The sequence below is a fragment of the Sorex fumeus genome, unplaced genomic scaffold (genome assembly GCF_029834395.1).
Source record: "Sorex fumeus unplaced genomic scaffold, SorFum_2.1 ptg000265l, whole genome shotgun sequence".
NCBI lineage: Eukaryota > Metazoa > Chordata > Mammalia > Eulipotyphla > Soricidae > Sorex > Sorex fumeus.
Window position 1 is genome coordinate 5,000,791 of NW_026606322.1, and position 18,654 is coordinate 5,019,444.

The following is an 18,654-nucleotide window of genomic DNA, read 5'->3' on the forward strand; positions in this document are numbered from 1 at the left end:
GGCATATCATAGTCAGAACGATGGATGCTGCGAACAGAGACACAATACTACAAGCATCGAGGTCAAAAAAGAAAATCACATACAAAAGATCACCCTTTAAATTTACAGCAGACCTATCAGAGGAAACCCTACAAGCACTAAAGCAGTGGTGGAATATAGTGAAAAAACTCAATGAAATGAAAGCCTCACCAAGAATATTTTATCCAGCTAAACTCTCACTCATGCTTGATGGAACAATACACCATTTTGTACATAAACAATAGTGCAGGAACTTCATGGACTCAAAACCAAATGTAAAAGAAGGATTAAAGAGGCTCTTGTAAGATATAAGGAAAACACTTATCAACCCCACAGAAAGATGGCACAAAGCCCCATGACAATAATCTCTCTCAATGTCAATAGTCTAAATGCACCAATCAAGAGACACAGAGTGGCAAAATGGATCCAGAAACTGAAACCAACATTCTGCTATCTACAAGAAACCCATCTGAACAATCAGAACAAACACAGAATCAAAGTTCAAAGATAAAAAAACTACTACAAGCAAACAGCTCCCTTAAAAATGTTGGGGTGGCCATACTAGTATCCGACAACATAAATTTCAGGTTGAAACATTTAGAAGGGACAGCCAAGGCCATTTTCTATTTATCAAGGGATATGTACAACAGGAAGACATCACACTCTTAAATGTATACACACCAATGAGGGACCAGCTAAATACTTAAAACAAATATTAACAGATTTTAAGGAGGACGTTGCTAGCATAAAAATACAGTAGAAATAACATAGGCACTTCTATGTTCATTGCTACACTATTTACAGTAGCCATAATCAGGGAAAAAACCAAGTGCCCAAGAACAAATGACTGGTTAAAAAACTTTGGTACATCTACACAATGGAGTACTATGTAGCTGTTAGAAAAAATGAAGTCATGAAATTTACATACAAGTGGTACTACATGGAAAGTATCCAGCTAAGTGAAATGAGTCAGAAAGAGAGGGATAGACATAGAAAGATTGCATTCATCTGGGGAATATGAAGTAACAAAATGGGAGACTAACACCCAAGAATAGCCAAGATAAGTACCAGGAGGTGCACTCCATGGCTTGGAGGCCAGCTGCACATGCTGGGGTGGAAGGCAGCTCAGACAGAGAAGGTAGCACCAAGTAAAGGGTGTTGGGAGGATCCTCCCAGGATGAGAGATGCATGCTGAAAGTAGACTACAGACTGAACCTGATTGACATTCAATACCTCTTTTACAAACAACAGGACCCAAAAGGAGAGAGAACAAAAGGTAATGCTCTGACACAGGAGTGGGGTGGGATGGGGGCTGGAGGGGTGGGAGGGATGCTGGGAACATTGGAGGTGGGGATGGGCACTGGTGGTGGGATGCGTACTCAATCATTGTATAACTGAAACCCAAGAACTAAATTTTATAAGTCTACAATTGTAAAAGCAAAAAAAAGAGGGTTATTTGACAATAAATAAATAAATAAATAAACATTAGACAGAGCGCATCTTGAATTCCCAAGAAACTTCAATGAGTTTGGTTATCATGTGGATATGGTCTATCATGCTGAATCCTTTTCAGAACCCAGCTTGCTTGCATGGTTGTCCTTCATCTAGTTTTCTGCCAATCCTATTCAGGATGATTTGAATGAACACCTTGTAGACGATGGACAACAGGCAGATCGGGCAATATTTGCCAATGTCCTGAATGCCTCCTTTCTTGTACAGTAGAACAGTCCTGCTGTTTTCCCATTGGGACAGTACCTTGCATTCAGACAGGTAGCATGTGAAGAGCAGAGCCAGTGTATTGATGAGTAATGATGTCAGGTTCTTCAGCTGTTCGGGTCTGACCTTGTCTGTGCTGGATGCTGTTTGCTTCTTTACCGAAAACATGGCATGTCAAAATTTGGAAGGAAGAATCCTGGGAATGACATATCCAAACGGCGGAATTTGCTATGTGGGCATATGGACATGGCTATCAAAGAAATCCAAGTAGAAGTCATGGATAATCTTCTCCATTGCCCTTCTGAAAGATCTGATAGACCCATCAGGAAGTTGGAGGGCAGTCATCTTGGTCTTGTAATTGGCAAAGGACAGTTAGGTGTTGCGGATGCTTTTCCCAGCTTCTGCTGCATCTGCCAGCCCTGTTGCTCTTCCCTCTTTGATGTATTCATTGATAGCTTCTCTGCACTGCTTTGTGAGCTTGGATGTTCGCTTGCAGTTGCCTGAGGCATGCGCCAAGCCATGTTGGGGAATGAGCTCAAGAGTTTTTAAAGACAGGCGTCCTTTTGTTGTTATCTCTCTCTCGGTGTTCCTCACACAATCATGGAGGTGCTGAACCAGTTGATCGTATTCCTTGACCATATTGTCAATGACTGCATCTTCCCATCTTGCTGCCAAAGAGCTCCCAGTTGGTGGTCATTCTGGGAATTCTCTTCTTAAACTTTGCAGCTCTTTCTCCCTACTTCGTGAAGTAAAATTGCGTGTGAAAGAGACAGTAGTCTGATCTCTTTTGGAATTTGGTGACAACTGTGACATTGGTCAGGGAAACTGTCGATTGAATATGATGTAGTCAATTTCGTTGTGGAACTGTCCACCAGGAGACTTTCATGTTCAATGTTTAGATTCGGCCTTCTGCAACTGTGAGTTCCATGGATGGTCTTGGTCGACATGATGAACTCTGACAGTTTCTCACCCTGTTTGTTCCATTCTAGGCCATGGGTCCCGATGTGGAGTTCTTTGGTTGATCTTCTCGGTCCCTGGCTGATCTCTTTTGGCATTAAAATCACCGACAATGATCTTGTAGAAGGTGTGGTCTTCTTTATAGGACTTCTCCAGCTCCATGTAGAACTTCTCAATTTCTTTTTCATCATAATTGGATGTTGGTGCATAGACGACTAAGATAGAAATTGCCAGCACTGAGCCATATCTATTCAAATATAATTGTCTGATTCGGGTTGTTAGGCATTCAAATGAATCAATGCTCATGTCCAAGTTCATGTTGACAAGAACACCGACACCACCGATGCCTCTTTTGTTGCATGTTCCAAAGAACAGTTCTTCTCCAGTGTCAAAAACAGTTTAATATGTTTGATGCCTTCTTGTCTCGGTTCGACCAATGATGTTGTATTTTATGATAGTGACATGAAAGGCTTAAGATGTTTACCATTCTAACCATCATTCACTCATCTGTATTCATTTTTGGGTCATGTGTTACCATATTTATGTTAAATATTTGTGTTCTCAATTTAATCATCTAATTCCTTACATACTGCATCACATGATATTTAAAAATTATAACTACCTCCAAATAATTCACAAATTATTATGTAAAACTAGAAAGTGTATTTAGAGAAGAAATTTCTACCAGTGTCATTAAAAATGATTCTGTGGTTGAAGAAATTCTCTCTGCATCTCTTTTTAAGTGGAAATCTTACTTTAAAGCTTTTATGCTTTCTCCCCTTTTTCTGGTTCCTATTTGAATATATATCCTAGATCATCTTTTTTATTTTTGGGAGTTTCTATTCTATTTTGTTTTGCTGAAATATCTTTTTAAGTTATTTCTTTTATTTATAAGGAGTGTGTAGGTTGTAAAATTTCTAAGTTCTTACCATAACCAAATGCCTTAATTTTCTCTTGTATTTGTTTTTTTTTTCTTAAGTAAAAGTTTGGTTTAGATTCTTTTCTACTTGAGAATAGCATTGCATTATTCCCTGCCTTCTAAGTTGTTGATTATATAAAATTGTCCCTAAAACTGTGCAATTTCTTTTGAATGTAGGTGTTTTTATTTGCTCTGCATGTTCTAACAAATTTTGCGCTTTTCTCCAATATGAATGTTACCTCTATTTTTTGTGTACTGGCTCCTATAATTTTTTCTACTGATTAGACTTTGTTATATCAATAATTTTAACACTTTTGTAATAATTTAAAATAATAACTACATTTTACATTTTATTTAATGTGTACATATAAGTCTTTATATGACTCATTTCAGTTTATCTTATGTAATTGTTTAAATAATAATTTTAGAGCATTTTGTACTGTGATACACTAAGTGCATTTAAATGACTCTTCATAGTTTCAATTTACTTCATATCTTTAAGTCCATTCTTTTGATCACATATTTTAGGTTTGCAACTTTATCTTTGCATAAATAATTTGATTTTTAGCAGGATCCAATGTATTAATTTGCAATTCATTGATGTTTCAGTTTTCATCAATAGCACTTATTTTCAGTTAAATGCTGCCTTCATAGCCAGTCTTGTATTACAGCTAACATTAGAACTTTTTAAAATTTAGATACAGTTTCAGGTTCCACCAAGATTTGAACTTGGATGACTGGATTCAGAGTGCTAACCATTAGACTATGTAGCACAATGGCTAGGGCATCTGCCTTGCATGCAGACAACCTGGCTTCAATTCCTCTGCCCCTCTCAGAGAGCCCAGCAAGCTACTGAGAATATCTTGCCCACACGGCAGAGCCTGGCGAGCTACCCGTGACGTAATCAATATGCCAAAAACAGTAATAAGAAGTCTCACAATTTGTTGTGAGATGTTACTGGTGCCTGCTCAAGCAAATCGATGAACAATGGGAGGATCCAGACCCCAGATCCAGATATAGTTTACACAATTCCCAATAAATGTATAATTCGGTGGGATTTTTTATATGTTCAATACAATGTGATATCGTAAACATTACTTAATTCTAGAACTTCCACTATCTCTGACAGATAACTTATGCCTATTAGAAACCTTTTCCAATAATTTATTTTACAAATCTCTACAAAACAACAATCTATATTGTCCTTTTCAGCCTCTATAGCATTAATTTAACATTGGAACTTAACACAAAATAACATAAATTTTTAGCCTTTGAGGTTTCTTTCTTTCTTTCTTTCTTTCTTTCTTTCTTTCTTTTTTTTTTTTTTTTTGCTTTTTGGGTCACACACAGCGATGTTCAGGGGTTACTCCTGGCTCCGCACTCAGAAATTACTCCTAGCAGTGCTGGGGGGACCATATGGAATGCTGGGGATCGAACCCAGGTAAGCTGCGTGCAAGGCAAATGCCCTATCTACTGTACTATTGTTCTGGCCCCTAGCCTTTGTGTTTTTCTCTTGCACTTACTATAATGATTTTAAGATTTATCATTGTTTTAGCATTTAATAAGAGCTCATTCTTTTATGAGTTGAATAGTATTCCATCATATGAATACACCTCAATTTATTTGCCCATTATTTTTTTGTAGGAGTACTGCTATTTTTTCAGTCACTGATTAGCTGATTGAATTGGGCATGAACTCCACCTTAATTTTTTTAATTTTATTTATTTTCTTTTTATATTTATTTATTGAATCACTGTGGAAAAAGTTACTAAGCTTTTAGGTTTAAGTCTCAGTCATACAATGATCAAACACCTTTCCCTTCACCAGTACTCATTTTTCACCACCAAGAACCCCAGTATACCCCCCTCCCACCCCTCCCAATGCCTGTGAGGCAGATGATTTCTACTTAACTCTTCTCTACATTGATTACATTCATTATTTCGACAAAAGATGCACCATTATTGTTTAGAATTTCCCCCCAAACAATCAGAATTGCTGAAAAGGAATTGTGAAATATTTTATTTTCTATACCTGGTTATGAGAATCATATAATGTCACACAGCCACAATTTTGGATTTCTGCAAAGAGCCGGATAATTACGAGATTGGTTTCTGTGTGTTTGGTGTTATGGCCATGCTGGAGAGCCACTCGTGGGGGGTAACTCATGACCTCAGTAGGACGTGAAGGACATGCCGGTACCACCCCCCTTCCCATGAGACTGCAGTTGCCCCATCACTGCCGGCTCGTACCTGGCTTTCCTATAAGCTCTGAGGTGGCAGCTACCTTGCTGCCAGGGGGGGAAAAGTTTAACGCATGGTCCATTTACTTTTCTGCCGCAATATGCTGGGTTCTGGATTATGTCCTTTTTCCTCTGGAGCCATGGCCATGCCAAAGAGCCGCTTGTGGGGGGCAACTCATGACCTCGGTAGGGCGTGAAGGATGTGCCAGTAGCGCCCCCCTTCCCATGAGACTGCAGTTGCCCGGTAACCACCAGCTCATACCTGGCTTTCCTATAAGCTCTGAGGTGGCGGCCACCTTTCTGTCAGGAGGGTAAAAGGTGGAAGGGAGCAGCACTCTTTCCCTCCTGGGAAGGCATGGTGCCGTAGTTTAATGCATGGTCCATTCACTTTTCTTCTGCAAGTTTCTGGGCTCTGGACTAAGTCCTTTTGCCTCTGGAGCCATGGCTGTGCCAGAGAACCGCTTGTGGGGGGCAACTCATGGCCTCGGTAGGGTGTGAAGGAGGAGCTGGTACCGTCCCACTTCCCATGAGACTGCAGTTGCCCCTTCACCACTGGTTCATACCTAGCTTTCCAATAAGCTCTGAAGTGGCGGCCACCTTGCTGCCAGGGAGGAAAAAGATGGAAGTGAGCAATACCCCTTCCCTCCCAGGGAGGCATGGCACCGTAGTTTAATGCATGGTCCATTCACTTTTCTGCTGCAAGTTGCCTGTTTCTGTATTAAGCCCTTTTGCCTCTGGAGCCATGTCCATGCCAGAGAGCCGCTCATGGGGGGAAACTCGTGAGCTTGGTAGGGTGAGAAGGACGAGCCGGTATCGCCACCCTTCCCATGAGACTACAGTTGCCCCGTCACTGCCAGCAAATACCTGGCTTTTCAATAAGCTCTGAACCGGCGGCCACCTTGTATGCAGTCCAGATGCATTTCTGCCAAAAGCCGCTGGGTTTCAAGATTTGTTTCTGAGTCTCCAGTATCATGGCCATTAATCAGCTTGATCAGGAGCCAGAGAGGCCATTTGTAGGTGGTGATTCGGCATCTTGTTGGGATGGGGAGAAATAGCCGGCTTCACCCACATGTGGTGAGACCCCGTGTGTCTTGTCACTGCAGGCCCAAACCTGACTGTCCAGTGACTTCTGGAGGATGGTGGTCACCAGGCCGCCAGAGGGAACAGGTCAAGGCACGAAACCTATTCCCACCTGGAGTGGCCCAGTGCCAGTAACCTACTGCAGGAACAGGACGAATTTCTACCAAAAGCCTTTGGGTTCTGAGATTCGCCTTTGAGTCTCTGGGATCATTGCATTAAGCAATGATCAGGAACCAGAGAGGCCGTGCCTCCAATTATATAGCTGAACTGGAGGTGGTTTGTGGGTGTGTCTCCCACATACCTAACTTTTGGCCATTTACTTTCTTGGTAAACTTTGCCCCAAGTTTTTGGGGTCTGGCCAAAGGTACAGCAGCAATTTTGGGGTATCTGAAAGTCTGACGTTGTCATCAGGCTGCTGATGCACTCACCTCACAGGTACAAATTGACTTGTGGCAGCACCATACTCCCGTATTTGCCCATTATTATTTACTGGGGATTAAATTTTTCAATCCTGAAGTATAAGAAAGAAAACTATATATTCATTTTAAAATATGAATAAATTATGAACATTTGTATGCACATATATTTAATTCCTCTTTTTGGGCATTGGGCAATCAGATTACTTGGTCATTAGGTAATGCTGTGTTCAAGATGATGAACTGCCAAGTTATTTTTCACTGTACTTTGACAAACTGTCAAGTTATTTTTCACTGTTATGACAACGTTTTATTTTCTTCTCAGCAATGTATTAAGGATATTGGTTCTCTTCTTAAATACTTATTTTTCTGTTTTTATTTGTTTTGAATTATTTTCATTCTAGACATCTTATTGTAATATGGTATATCATAAAATACTTTTATAATTTCCTCAAGATAAATGATGCTGGAAATCTCTCTTATGTTCTTAAAAATTATTCTTGTGTTTTCATTGGAGAAATATATATATATTTGAATCTTTTGCTTACCTTATCTATTAATGTATCTATTAATATTACCTCTCTAGGTAATATTAGTTTACACGGCTGTATATCTTTTAAGTGTACAATTTAATGTATCTTCAAACAATATGGTATTACACCACTGAAGAATTAATATTCTACCATAAAGTAAAGTAAAGTAAAGTAAAGGCCCTCCCGTTGATCATCGATTTGCTCGAGCGGGCCCAGTAACGTCTCCATTGGAGACTTTGTTGTTACTGTGTCTGGCATATCGAATACTCTCGGTAGCTTGCAGGGCTCTCCGAGAGGGGCGGAGGAATCGAACTCCGGTCGGCCATGTTGGCTGCGTGCAAGGCAAATGCCCTACCGCTGTGCTATCGCATTGAATATTGAAGATCTGTGACCTTGGGATCTACATATTCTACATGGTAGAATATTGAAGAGAGAGTTCAATATTCTACCATGGCAGTCCATTATATTCAATCTCTACCCCTTTGGCTCTCAGAACCATCGCTTTGCAGTGTTCAGTCATGTGTTTGCTTCCCTTTGGTTTTGTCTGTTTCCAAATTTTGCTACCCTCTATCTTTCACATTAATGAGACCATTTGACATTTTTTCTTTTAACTTATTTTTGAAAATTTTGTGTTTTTTTGACAGTTAACATGAAGCCATAAGAGTTCCAACCTTGTCATAAAAAAGGCAAGATTTCAATTTTCTATTCTGTCTATATGCCATACCTTCTTTATCTATCTATGATTTGGAACTTAGATTGTGTGAGCATCTTGACTATTGTAAATCATGCTACAGGAATATAGTTTGGCATGTATCTTTTGTGAATTAGTGTTTTTATGTACTTGGGATAGATAACATGTATGAAATTTCTGAATTGAATTCTATATTTATTTTTATATCTTGAGAGATCTCAGTACTTTTTTATGGAAGTATCAATTTACATATCCACAAAGAGTTTATGTGTTAATATTTATCCAGAATTACACCAACAATTGTTGTTGCTGGCAGTTTTGATGCTGACCTCTCTGGTATATGTGAAGTTGTATCTCATTGTGGTTTTCATTTGCATTCCATATATAATAAATTACATTGAATATTTTTTCATGGATCTGATTGCCATATGTATGATGATCTCTTTGAAGACTTCAGTCAGCTTTTTCTAAATTTTTAGAGATATCTCTCAATAGGTCCTCAAAGGATCCTAAGGCCACTTCTTGTGATATCAGTCCCTAGCTGTGCACATCACATGATAGTGTAGTGCTTTGAGGTTAGCAATGCAGGGGGCCACCATGGCCACATATAGTAAGACTCATTGACTGGGGGTAGGCATGTGGTGCCAGGGTTCAAACTCATGAAGGCATATGCCCTAGCCATTTGAGCTATTTCCCCAGAATCCCCGCTATTGTTTTTAAATGAGGCAAAGAAATTTTATTCAAAAGGGAGAAAGGTAAAACATCCAAAAGAATGAAAAGGTAAAATATTCAAGAGATAATGAAATCTTCAGAGGGAGAAAAGATCCCACAAAATAAATGAAATGAACTAAAGACCCAAAGATGAACCCTCTTCCTACTTTTATGGATTTTCAAATTTGTCCTTGTTTGAGTTAGTATTTTTGGATGTTAGCCCTTTCTCAGATATATTTTTTGAATTATTACTCTTAAAGTATAATGTTTCTTTATTTTAGTAATAGTTTATTATACTATGCATCATCTTTTTACTTGATGCATTCCCATTTGTTGATTATTTGTTCCCTTCTCATTTCTTTAAAATCTCTGACTATGTCATTCACGCCAATACTAATATAATTTTACATAAATTGTATTCAAACTATTGAATGGCTTCTTTGAATTGAATTTTGAGTTTCAAGATTTTTATCCTGTTTTAGCTTTTGTGCATTGTGTGATATTAATGAAACAGTTTGATTTTTGAATATGGGTGTTCAGTTTTTCCAACAATTTTTATTAAAGACTTTCCTTTCTCTTGGATGATTTATCAAAAATTAACTGTCCATATATGTGAGGATTTAATCATGGGGCTCTTAATTACACTGCATTTATCTGTGCATCTATTTTGATTACATTGTCATACTGTTTTGATAACTATCATTTTGCAGTATAGTTGGAAGCCAGGCACTATGCTAGCTCTAGTTTTTATTTGTTTGTTTGTTTTGTAATGACATCTGGTTAGTTATTTCATATAGGGTTCTATACAAATATTTACACATATTTGTATAGAATAGTAAACCACCTAAAGGTAAAAGACACTGCTTTATTTTTATTGGCAGGGAAGAATCCTTCTGCAAAACAAATTAACTTTCTCCTTATGCCACATCAGAAGAAAGAGCCACTTGCTTTCCGGGATCTGAAGATCTCTAACCTTGGTATCTACATCATATTCACTTTCTTTCCTCTCCCCAGTCATATTCTCCAGTACGTATGACACCCAGAGCTCATGGCTAGAGCACTGAGGGGCTGTGGCCTGTTGATTTATAAAGATGGCAGAAAAAAAAAAGATGCATGGTGGGAATATAGACCAGATCAATATCTCTTGATGTGGAAAGCATTTCATTTGCTTTATAGATCCCATCACTGTAGAGTAACCAGTAGAATCACTTCACACCTCACATATGAGACTAATACAAAACACTGGCAGGATGATTGGTCCACAGTTGGAAGCCTACCTCTGGTTCTGGGGGAGAAGGCAGTTGGGATAAAGAAGAAACCACTATGGAAATGATAGTTGGAAATAATCACTCTGGATAAGAATTGCGTGCTGAAAGCATTAAAGTAACAAACACAATAACCTCTCAGTATCTGTAATGCAAACCGTAATGCCCAAAAGTGGAGAGAGAGGGGGGGGGGGGGAGAGAGAGAGAGAGAGAGAGAGAGAGAGAGAGAGAGAGAGAGAGAGAGAGAGAAAGAGAGAGAGAGAGTAGAGACAGAGAGGGACAGAGACAGACAGAGAGGGACAGAGACACACAGAGACAGAGAGACAGAGAGAGAAGAAAAGTAGTATGGAAGTAGTATGGGGGGTTAAGGGTAGTGTGGGTTGTAGGGAAACTGAGGACATTGGTATTGGTGGTGGGAAATGTACACTGGTGGAGGGATGGGTTTTGGAACAGTGTATGACTGAAACCCAATCATGAATTGCTTTGTAACTGTATCTCACTGTGATTCAATTAAAAATTAAGTGTTTTCTATCTAATTCACTGTGGACATCCTTCCTAGCTAGCCTGGATTGGTCAGTTGCCTGCTGGTGAGATTCCCCTGCTTTGCACTGTGGGTGTGTGGGAGGAAGTGGACATCAGAATGGTGAGGTGAATGATATTTTTTCACTGAAAAATATCTGCTGAGGGAAAAAAGTGCCCAAGAAAGTAAAAGTATATAGTAGATATCAATAGTTTCAATCAGTGAAACAATTTTTCCAGCCAAAGTTCATCTAAAACAAATCTGACTTTGCTTATAGGAGCAGGTGTTCCAGAAGGAATTAGGTATCTTTTTTATTTTATAAATGCTGGAGATTTCAAGTTCTCAGAAGTTATTTTGGCTGTAGTGTGCCCCTTTTTGGTATAGATAAGTTCCCAAAGACATTTCCAACCAGGAAGGAGAGACAGTAATTAATGAGATAAAGCAAACCCAAAGAAGCAGCTGAGATAGTGTGTGGATATCTATCTGGAAACAGAAGGGATGATTAGAGGAATAAGGAAAACTGGAGAAGAAGCAAGCACTTTTGGAATTTTGGGGCTGTTTTTACAAATAATAGTTCTGGCTAAAGTGAAATGTTGAAAGGACTAAACAAAAAGAACATCTCAGTGCTAGTACCTCATGAGTTATAAAGGAACTTATAAGGGTATTTATATCTTAGGTGCACATTAGTCTAAAAACAGTAATAAAAGTTCTTTATAAGCTATGTGATGTGGCTTGTGAAAAAGAATAGGGAGGAAAAAAAAGAAACAAACAACCCAGAGACCAATCAATGTTTGCGCTTACAAAATAACACTCCTTCACACTTCACTAGAAATGCCCAAGTTCTAGGCTGAAAATAGGTAGGATTTACATAACTTAGTTCAAATCTTCTCCTACTCCCCTTTGTAAAAAAATTTGGGGCCATATCCAGTGTACTGGTGACTTACTCCTGGCTCTGTGATTAGGTATCACTACTGGATGGGCTCAAGAAACCATATGTGGTGCTGGAAACCAAATTGCATTGGGCAAATGCCAGGTAGATGTCCTACCACTGTGCTATCCACATCTTTGCCTTTGCTTTCACAGGTAAAGGGAACAGCTTTGTGAAGTGCCAGTCATGTTCCAGATTAACATCCCCTTCCTGTTTGCTCTTTTTCCCACAGTCCCACTTTGGCAATGCTCCTTCATTGTTGGCTGAAGCAGAAAAGCAGGAAATGCTGTGAGGAACTCAGCTTCTTCACCACGGAGCAGCCAAGTGGTTCTCATGCAACTAGGATCAGAGGGTATCAAACACAACTGCGAACTAAGGAACCCATCACCCTAACAAACAAGATCACAAAGACTCCGTTCAGCAGCTCACTGTTGTGGAAGAGTTCTGCGTTCAGAATGCCACATGCCCTTTCTCAAGCAGGCCCTGCTTCTGCCTCTGACATGGACCAGCAAACAAGATGGTAGAAAGAGGAAAACCTTGACAAAAACCCTTTTAATAAAGGCAAGTCTACCCTTCACAGTCCTTTTCATAGACGAGTGAGACTTTGACATAGGTTATAGGAATTTTCTGCTCTGGCATCTAGGGGAACAGCTGGCACTGAAACTTATGGACTCACTTGAGAGCTCTTTTCACCACGGTCAGAGTCAGTCCTATCTCTGCCTGTTTCACAAAGCAGTTGGTTCTTGGTTAGGTCAAGCCATCTTTTGTTTCATGCTCAGGTCACAGAAGTCTCCCCAAAAGTTACTACAGCATGATCTCAAGCTTCTACTGTGCAGATGGCAGCTGCCATGCATGGCTGCAAAGCAAATGGGCATCAGAAATTGTTGTTCCAGGAAGAAGTTGATTAACCCTGTGATGTGCCTAAAGATGTGCCCAACAAGGTGATGACCCAGACTAGGGCAAACATGACCTCCATTTCTGTATTTTGCATGAAACTTCAGGGTACTTGATTCATCTGTCATTGGTGAGCATCATGTAGTTTATTTTGGCTGGGGTTGTTTGTTTTATTTTGTTTGTATTTTAGTTGGTGACCATAACCAGTGGTGTTCTGGAATTATTCTTGACTCTGTGCAGGGAACATTCTTGGTGGGGCACGAGGGATGATACAGAATGCAGAGGATTGATCCTGGGTAACAACACATGATGCATTATAAAAAAGCACATGTTCTTACACTTTGTTTCACTTGCTCAAAATCCAAAATATTTATGAGAAGCATCTATTGACCAAATTCACGATTATTTTGGCATCTCACTCTTCAGCATACCAGGAGGAAAGAGCCATAATGACCACATGCTGTCCACAAGCACCTGTTGGTAGTCCTTGTTCATCTGTTCTGGGGTATTCCATGACATAGGTGAAGGAAGGGAACACTACGGACTATTAAACTGATGCTAACATTAATGTCAACTGATGCTGACACTGAGAAGCTTGGGAGGGGCACACTATGTATAGGATCTGATCACTCAGGAGCCCTCTTGCCACTCTTCATCATAAGTTTGAGCTTAGTCAGATTAGGGGGATTGTTTCAAGTGTGATGGATCTCTGACTTTCCCTTTGACACTAAAGTCTATCTTCTCACTTGGAGGTTGGAATGTTGCACTGAAGGTTCATGTCTCAGGATTCAGGCAGAATTGAGAAGACACCCAGGGTCTTAAACTCAGTTGAAGCATAGCCACCAGGCAGAGTGTTCTTGGTCAGTCCACCTATTTCTGTTCTTTTGTCTCAGGATCGCTTTGGCTCTTCAGGATCGGCCTTCATTCATTATGAATTTCATTACATTTTACTATTTCTTTTAACAAAATCTTTTGGGTTTTGAAAAGGATTTCATAAAATATAATTATTCATTTTTCATTTTTTTTCATTTCATCATCCTGTTATTCATCGATTGCCTCGAGCAGGCCCCAGTAACGTCTCTTTCATCCTAGCCCTGAGATTATATTCAAGGCTATTTAGGAGAATGAGACCCATCATTGTTACTGGTATTTGGCATATTTGGTACACCACGGGGAGTTTGCCAGACTCTGCCCTGTGGGCAGGCTACATTTGATGGCCTGCAAGTTTGTCCATTATTATGTCCATTATTCATTAGAATTTTTAATTGGGGTGATTTATTTGTGTGATTGAGTTATAAGAATTCTTAAATATTATTGCTACCAGATGCTTATGTAAATTTCCTAAACATCCTATTGGTTGTGTGCTTATTTCAGAAGAGTGTCCCAAGTTTGGAGGAATCCTATGAGAAGGATCTATCTGTGATGGAGTCCAGAGATGGAAGGCAGCTAAGATGCCAAAATAATCTTGAATTTGGTCAATAGATGTTTCTCATAAATATTTTGGATTTTGAGCAAGTGAAACAAAGTGTAAGACATGTGCTTTGTTTATAATAGACTCTGCCATGTAATTGCTGAGTCCTGCAATGTGTATTTATAGATGATGGGATTCCAGTGCTAGTAGGAATATAGGCAGGTAAATAAGAAAAGGCCCTTGGCAGTGAAACTTAGGTCAACAGAACTTCTGGGAGGAAAATCCTAAAACTGATTCACCCTGCGGATACAAAAAACAGACCTGATAGTGGGTCTGGTGTCAAAATATTGAATGTGATCAAAGTAGAGAGAGAGTAATGTGGAAATCACCTGCCCCACAGGTAGGGGGAGGAGGAGGGATGGAGGTATATTGGAGTTTTTGGTGGTGGAGAATGGGCACTGGTGAAGGTACGGGTGTTTTATTGTATGACCGAGACTTAAACCCGAAAGCTTTGTGACTGCTCTCACAGTGATTCAATAAATAAAATTATAAAAAATGGGAAAAAAAAGCAAGGTGGATTTCATGCCCAATTCAATCAGCTAAGAAGTGGCTGAATAAATAGCAGTACCCCTACATAAACAAAAAGGAAAAAATAATAAAAAAACAGCCCTGATAAGACCTTCAGCAGACTATGAGGAGGTTGGACCCTTCCCCATGAAGTTCCTCAAACCCTTGGGCCTCTCTCTTAATTCCATTAAAGTGTGATCCAGCCCCAAGAAGACTCCAGAACATCTAGATCAAGACAACCTGAGAAGAGCCTATAAAAGACACTTTGAACAAAGGAAGGGCGCACATACGCTACCTGAGCTCATGTGCTGCTTGCGCCCATGTGGCCGAGCACATGTGGCACCTGAGCATGTGTCGCCCACATGTCCCCTCTTGAAATGCGTACTTTCCTGCTTTCGTGGCTAATGCTGGAATGTGTCTAGGGGCTCTCTCTGCCCTTGAAGAAGCCCACGTTCTCTCTTGAGTGCATTTCTCTCTCTCTCTCTCTCTCTCTCTCTCTCTCTCTCTTTCTCTCTCTCCCCCTCCACACCTTCAAAAACCCACCAAATAAAATCTGTTTACTTCACTCCTTGTCTACCCCTGAAATTCCTTTCTGAGAGAGAGACAAGAACCCAGAAACCCTGGGTCCCAGGTGGCAGAGGCAGATGGGGAGAAAGTGACTATCTTTCTCCTTCCTGCTCCACATAAGTCACCTGTGGGGCCCACGGACATCAGTAGCATTGCTCTAGTAGAGTCTTAGCTCTTTTTTGTGTTTAGAACTTTGGTTTTGGGACTGCACACTGTGATGCTGATGCTTGAGGACCCTAATCCAGAGCCAGGATTAAAACTTGGCTGCATGCATCAAAGACAAGTATCTTACCTGCTGTAGTGTATCTCTGGCTCCAGGCTTCTGCTGCTTCTTACCTCATTTTATTCTGACTTTATTTTACTCTTTTCCAGAACTGAGGTTCCTAATAACTTTGCCAGATCAACATTAATAAAAAAGCAGTTTCTCATGGTGTTGTAGGCGGGTAGATTGGCCACCCCCCACTTTCACCCCCTCCATACACACAGAAACACAGACAGACACACAGATACACACAGACACACACACCATGGCAATGAAATTTCTGAGACATAATAAAGCCTCCAGTCCTAAGTATGACCCACTTTATGGATAAAGAAAACAAGACCTAACAAAACCTTCTCCAGCAGCAAACCATGAGAAGACCGGACCTCCCCCTACAGAAGAAGGCCTGAAGGAAATTACTGGAGAAGCCTCAGATTCTTCCTTTAATCTGATTAACCCTCAATTATCCCAGACCAGAGATGGCTGGACCCACCCTTCAAGAGAAGATACAACAGTTTTTTTTTTTGAAGGGGAAATGATGAAAAGTTTTCAAAGAGGACCACTCCCAAGTATACCAAACAGCAACACGCCTAGCAACAGACTCATATCTAGCTAGAAAGCCCCACATAGGGGAATGCCTGGAAAAACTTACAAAACCCACCTTGAACAAAGGAAGGGTACACATCTGCTGCTGGAACCCATGAGCTGCACGAGCCCACGTGGCCAAACATGTGGTGCCCATACCTCCCCTCTTGAGATGTGTACTTTCCTATCTAATGCTGGGGTATGCATAGGGCTCTCTCCATCCTTGGAGAAGCCTGAGTTATCTCCTGAGCATGTTACTCTCTTACTTCCTTTCCCTCCTTCTCATGTTGGTGCGCCCCAATGGTCACTTTCTCCCCCATCTGCCTCTCCCAGCAGGGACTCAGAGTTACTGGATTCTTGTCTTGCCTCGTAGAAAAGTATTTCAAGAGTAGATAAACAGTGAAGTAAATAGATTTTATTTGGAGGTTTTGAAGGGAAAGAGGAAGAGAAAGTGAGTAATGTGCTAAAGAGAGAACCCAAGCTTCTCCAAGAACAGAGAGAGCCCCTACACACATTCCAACTTTAAACATGAAAGCATTAAAGTACACATCTCAAGAGGGGAGATGCAGGTGACACATGAGCTTGGGCATCACATGTGCTCGGCCACATACATGGGTGCAAGCAACACATCGGCTCTGGCATCAGATGCACATGCTCCCTTTGGTCAACGTGGCTTCTCTAGGGTTTTTCAACCTGCATCCACTTGGGGGTTCTACCTAGGTAAGAGTATATTGCTAAGTGGTGAGAATTGGGTGAGGCCTTTGAAACTTCTTTTTTGACATTTGGTCCTGCTGGATCTTCTCTGGGCTGAATCACTCAAATTAATCAAATGAAGGGAGCGGCCAAATGGTATTTGAGGAATTCCCTTCATGGGGAGGGGTCCAATATCCTCAAGGTCTGCTGCTGAAGGTCTTATCTCGGGTCTTGCTTTCTGTATCCATGAGGTGGCTCAGTTTTAGAACTTTTCTTCCCAGAAATTTTTTTGACTTAGGCTTCATTGTCAAGGGCCTTTCCAAACAAAATTTGTTTTATTTCACCACACATCTAGTCCTGAAATTCTTTTTTGCGAGGCTAGACAAAATCCCCAAAATCCTGGATCCCAAGTGGCAAAGGAGGATTGGGAGAAAATGACCATTCTCTCCTCCCTGCCTCACATAAGCCACTGTGGAAGCCCACTGATTTAAAAATCACCCATCTAAGATTTATTCATGTCATTCATTTAAATTATTTCTTAAACTATATTTATGGATCATCAGGCAAAACATCCATGATCAGTGCTGATGTTGGTGGACCCCATGGGTGGCATATGTGAGGCGGGGAGGAGATGGTCACTTTCTCCTGGTCTACCGCTGCCAAACAGGGCCTGATCATGAAGCTCAGGGCTGATAAAGTCTGCGATGAGCCCCTGCTCAGCATGGACAAGAGCCTCCCCAGGCCCAACAGGTGGCTATCAAGCCACACCTGATATCCGCTTGGTCTCCCAGGTATGGGAGTTGAGCTCTGCCTCCTAATTTCTCGGGTAGCCATGGACACAGGTTGGAGCAAGGATTTGCTCTTTGCAGGAAAGGAAAATCAGTCCTAGGCCTTACCAGGACTTCAGAGTTCTTATCTCACCTGCAGGAAAAAATATCTGCAGTAGATGAGCAGTGAAGTATAGAATAGATTTTATTTGTAGGTTTTAGGAAGGGGAAGGAGAGAGATAAAGAGTGTAACATGCTCAAGAGAGAACAGGGGCTTCTCCAAGGGTGGAGACACACATCCCAGCATTTGAGAGGAAAGCATGAAAGCACACATCTTAAGATGAGGGCACCACATGTGCTCGGCCACGGCACACACACAGCACATGGTTTCAGGAAGCATGAAGTTTAAGGTGGTTTTTATAGGGTTTTTCCAACCTGCCCCGCTGTGGGGCTTCCATCTATGTGAAAGTCTGTTACCAGGGCAGTTGCCAAAGGGGTAGAGTTGGGAGTGGTCTATGACTTTCTTTGAAATTCCTTTCTTGGCCTTTTGTTCCTGCTGGAGCTTCCCTCAGAGTGAGAGGGTCAGGCCTTCTCTGGGTCTGTTTCTGGTGTCAGGTGAGGGTCTTATCAGGTGATGTTTTCTCTGTTAGCAGCCTTGACCCTACTGGTTTTATTACTTCCTACAAATTCTATTGCCGTAGTGGCCCTTTCCTGTCTAACTGCCTAGATAAATTTGAGTATAATCTTAATTTCTCTTTGTGATAATTTGCATTATATGTGTGTGTCCATGTAAATATAGATAAATCACTTCCATCAACTTTACCTAATATCTGACATTTAATTGGGATTTTATTAACATATATTAAATTCATACATTTAATTTATGTAAGTATTTTTTGATATACTAATCAAGAC